At 43.1% G+C, this 5313-nt stretch overlaps 1 pseudogene; it reads right to left on the reverse strand.

Moving 5' to 3' along the window:
• Window positions 1–1044: 1044 nt before the first annotated feature.
• On the reverse strand, window positions 1045–1663 carry LOC101619866 (annotated as a pseudogene).
• Between the last annotated feature and the right edge of the window lie 3650 nt (window positions 1664–5313).

The following is a 5313-nucleotide window of genomic DNA, read 5'->3' on the forward strand; positions in this document are numbered from 1 at the left end:
AATACATGAAACTGAAGATCTAAAGAGTTTTCTTTCTACTCTAAAATCCTTGAGTCTGGTTTTATTAATTTAGACATTTTCCATTTTTCCTACAGACCTCTCCTTCAATGCATGTTGCAAACCTCATGTGGGCCCTTAATGGAACTGGGCCATCAGATCTCTTTCCCCTAATCGAGTCACTCTACTTAAATTGCATCTCAGACTGTAGAGTGCCATAAATCACCTAGGGATCTTGATAGTTTCTGATGTTGCCATAGACTATGAAAGTTGAGTTTCTAACAAGCTTCCTGGCGATGCTGACACTGCCGGTCCTTAAGTAGCAATAGTCTTTGGTGACTATTTTGTATCTTACTAACTGTCCTCGAACTTCTAACACCTCTTCTCCCACCCCCTACTTTCTACTGCACTGGGAAAATTGTAAGAATCAGAAGAGGACTTCACTAACCATACTGCCTCATCTCCCTACCTGCCGTACATCCTGCCTTCCATCTGTTAACAGACATCTTGCTCAAGATTGATCTTCTGAGATTTTCCCTACAATCTCTCATACCATTCACCATGCCTCCAGCTTTGCAGATGATGCTGTCATTTACTTCTCTAGTTGTTTAAATCAAAAGTATTGAAGTAATCCTTTTCATTGCTCTTTCTCCACACTCTATATATTCAATCCCATTTGCTTTACCTTCAAAATATAACCATAGTCTGAACACTTTTCAGCATCTCTACTATTTCTTCTCACTCCATGTCAGCTTGATTATCAAAAGTACCTAGTAAATGGCCTCACTACTTTTATTTTCTATACTACAGTGTATTTAAAACCAAGCTGTGAGATTAACCTTGTTAAATTACCATATGTTATTGGATGAAAGATGTCATCAATTGTAAGCATATTTTATGTAGAAGTAACATTACCATGAACTAAACTATGAGTCATTGCCTTAATAATAATCTTAAACAAAAATTACTTATTCTCACCAGCATCTGTGTATATTGAGGATACTTCCACTATTCCAGAACATTTGACACTTTTTAGTGAGTCCACTGTCATTGATTGATGTAATCATAGTTAATCCTTTCAGATATAGACCATGAACAAAAGAAAACCCATGTCCAACTATTCGTTATTATTTTTTCTTTGTTAAACACTTGGTCATTGCTTTCCCAGAAATTATAGACTTTCAGTTTTCTTTCCTGGTTTAGACCAAAATCCACCAGCTCTACCTGATAGATTTCATCAGTCTCTTCTAATTCCTTTCTCGTGTGTAGCAGTTTTTCTAGCAAAGAAAGTTTATCAGAGAGAGAAAGGAGGGAGAAAGTCATTCTCAGTAAAGCCCTCCTTAAATTCAGTGATTACACATCCTTTTAAATAGGGTCTACCATAAATTAGCTTGCCTTCATTTAGCAAGCCATTATCTCCATGCTTGATAGTCTGACCCGGATGAGAGCTGATTACTGTGGTTCCATTGTCAAGAGTAGATATTGTCGTTTGGAAACCATGCAATGCTTCAACCAGCTGTATGTTCACACATATGAAAAGGTTTTCTCCTCATCTAGTAAAATCAGCCTGGTCCTTCTGCTGTAAACCAGTGATAATGTCTCCTGGCCCCAGCCCTGGGTCTTGATCTCCTTCAGCATGGTGTGTTACCTTCTGGCCATCTTTCATGTGTTTTTACTCAGGGCTGAAGCTCCAGAGCCTGACTCAGGCTGTGTGTCCCATGTACCCTGTGCTGGCTGCCCACTGCAGCCACCACTGCTTCCATGGCACAGGAGGGACCTGGACGCCAAGCGCTTCAACTCTCCCACTTGATTCTTTCCAGGGGAGTGACAATCTCTCTCTCCCACCTGTTCTTCCCACTGTTACTGGGCCTGTGACTGAACCCTGCTCAGCCTCACCTTAAGTCTCATGGTTCGCTGTCCCTGGGGAGGAGGGGAGGAGAACTTTCCTTACCCATTCAGGCCACAGAACTCCCAGTAAACTTAGCAAGGCCCTTGTCTCTGCATGTCTGTATTCCCTTTCAGAATGTCCCTCTGGTGGAAATCACCAGGCCCATAGGAGCACAGATGGCACCCACCAGCCTGCTCTGCAGTTCACATGTCTCGTACTGGCCTCACTCACCTTCGCCTCCTCCCTCTTTTCCCTTGCAACAAACCACCAAGTTTAGTATGAGTGCTCTGTGGAAAAGTCCTGGGGCTCTGTCCGGAAATTTCCAAATCTTACTAGAGCATTTTTTTTAAGATTTATTTATTTATGCATACAGAACTGGGGTACAGGCCAGAGGTGCAGAGGCAATGAGAGGATTCACCAGAGACAGAGTGGGGAGCGGAACAGGCCGACTGATGAAGTACACTGCTGAGGGGAGCAGTGGGCGGGTGAGGAGAGGTCTGCCGTGCTGTGTGGGTCACCTCCGGGGCGGGGATCAAATTCATACTGAAGCGGCTTTAGCCTCTTAGTGCTGTGCTTTAACCTGCTGTGCCACCAGGGAGGGTCCGCATTTTTTTTTTATATATATATTTGTGTTGAGGGGAATAAACGATTCAAAAAAGATGATTCAGAGCTCTGTATTCCACCACGTTGTCCGGAGCTCCACCTCGCACGCTGCATCTCTCTGGCCTCTGCTGGGTAGTATCCCTCTACTTCCCCCATCTGCTGCTTCTCTCTGACAGTTCTGCCTTTATGCTTTGCTTTTCTGAATTAATTTCTTTACCTCAGAGTCCTAGATAATACAGGAAATTCTCCCTAGTTTTTTTTTTTTTTTAGATTTTATTTAAAAAATATTTATACATACAAGAACTGGGGTGTAGGGTGGAGGTACTTGGGGGTATGAGGATTCACCAGACATAGAGGGGGGAGCAGAACAGGCAGATCCACTGAACCACACTGCCGAGGGGAAGCAGCAGGGGAGACAAGAGAGGCCTGCTGTGCCAGGTGGGTCAGCTCCCTGGCCTGGGATCAAACTCAGGCTGCAGTGGCTGCTAGAAGCTTGATAGCACTGAGACTTTCACCACTGTGCCACCAGGAGGTCCCTATCCTCCCTATTTTAAGATAACTGATTAATAACTCACAAGTTACTAATAAACCTATAAGTACATTATACTTCTAAAAACTGTAATAAACTGATTAATTATATCTGCCAAGTCCTGTTACAATATTTAGATTAGTGTTTGAATTACCAGGTAAAGGAAATCTTTAGAATTCTGCTTACTTATACACTCTCTGTTCTTGAATATGTATATTCAATTTGTTTTCCAAAGCAATTATTACCAGGCACTTGAGCTTTCTTTACTTGTGACTATGAGGGTCTGCCTACTTCTTACATCTCAATATCATGCCTGGAACGGTGGGGAAAAGGGTGGGCAGAATCTGGGAATGGATTTGAAGAATAAACTCATCTGGTAAGAACCAATGTGTGTGGAAGTCTGCAGTTTCTGGCTGGCCCTTAATTTTTTCATTCTCATTAGTTTAGTGTCTAGTAAATAAAGTCATATAGCAAAAATAAAATTATCACATCTGTGACTTCCAAAGCGAGATAAATGGGTAGGAAGAAGAATGTGCTCAGTACTTAGAAAACCCCCAGCAGAAGAGCAAAATTATCAAAACAATATGCCCAGGAAATGGTTGCAGAGGGTTCCACAAAACTGAGACCCCTAAAATGTGAATTATGTCAAGGCACTTATTAGTTACGATTCTGAAACTGCTGTGGTCACTCCTTTCTAGAGCAAAGATAGATCAAAGGTAAATGGTTCTCTCCTGTGAGCCCTAGCCCAGTGGTATTATCTGGGAACTTTTTAGAAATGTAAAATCTAGGGCCCCACCCCAGACTTAGGATAGGGTGCAGAAGCTGTCTAACAGGCACTCAGGGAATGAAGGCTAAGGAACTCCAAAACGGTATCAAAGGAATTCCAAAGTTTTGTTGTTGTTTTTTGAATACCTAAAGAGGACTGTTCTCATGATAATGGAGAAAAAGGAAACAGGGTTGTTCTTTGCTGGGCTGTCCTTCTTTTAGGTCAACTCTTTATTTAGTAAACTGAAAGAGACATTATCTGAGGAAGTTAAGTCCAGGACAGTAAAAATAAATTTCCTGCAATATTTCTGGGTTTTCAGCTGACACCTTTTTGTGAACATTAATGGGAGGAAACCAAGTTTCATGCCATGTATGGTTCATCTGGGAAAGACCCAGGTGGAAATTGAGTAACTGCCAGAAAAAGCCCAAAGCACTTCCTTCAATACTGTGTCCAGCTAACTACAAAGAATGCTGGGTGGGGAAACCAGGTATGGAGGTTACCAGGAAAAAACACAGTAATAAGTGTGAAGATGTTATGCAAAGATAGGTCCCTGGCTTCTCCACTGATAACAGTTTCTAGAGATTTGTTCTTTTGTAAGGGGGAAAGGATGTGCTGAACATACTCTACCCCCTGGGAGGTGATCTAAAGAATGGTACCCCAACAAAGAACAACCCTGTTTCCTTTTTCTCCATTATCAGAAAGCATTCCTCTTTAGGAATTCAAAAAACAACAACAAAACTTTGGAATTCCTTTGAGATCACTTTGGAGTTCCTGAGCCTACAATCCCTGAGGGCCTGTTCTGTACCCAATCTTAAGTCTGGGGTGGGGCCCTAGATTTTACATTTCTAAAAAGTTCCCAGGGGGGTTTTGTGAACTCCACCCCCACCCCAGACACCAGAACTACAAATCCCATCAACACCAAAGAGAAGCACGTGGGGACCTGAGGGTTGAGTTAAGCAGTCAGGTTTGGATACAAAACCAGACATAGGCTCTAGGGCACTGTTGGCCTCGTGTGTCACAGCTTGTCTCTTGGCTCTTCACTGGTTTTCAGCGAGTTATTGGGGTTCCCAGTCAGCGGAACTGGTAGGATACATTAACTTACCTCTCTCTCTTTCCCTGAGTTATTCATTTCCCTTTTCTATTGTAAATCAACCCATTATTAGCCTTCTGTGTGTGTGCTTGCAGTTGAAGCTTAAGTGCACAGGCGAGGACCCACAATCAGGCACACCAATTCACATTGTACTGAGAGGGAGACACATTTAAAAATGGGGATTTTGGGCCCTCCCTGGTGGCGCAATGGGTTAAAAGCACAGCACTAAGAAGCTTAAGCCACTTCAGCATGAGTTCGATCCCCGCCTGCCCTGGAGGAGATCCACATGGCGAGGCAGACCTCTCCTGACCTGCCTGCTGCTCCTCTCAGCAGTGTACTTCCTCGACCTGCCTGTTCTGCTCCCCGCTCTGTCTCTGGTGAATCCTCTGACCCTCCGCATCTCTGGCCTGTACCCCAGTTCTATATGAATAAATAAATCT

This window comes from Condylura cristata, unplaced genomic scaffold (genome assembly GCF_000260355.1).
Source record: "Condylura cristata isolate star-nosed mole 26May11 unplaced genomic scaffold, ConCri1.0 scaffold00027, whole genome shotgun sequence".
NCBI lineage: Eukaryota > Metazoa > Chordata > Mammalia > Eulipotyphla > Talpidae > Condylura > Condylura cristata.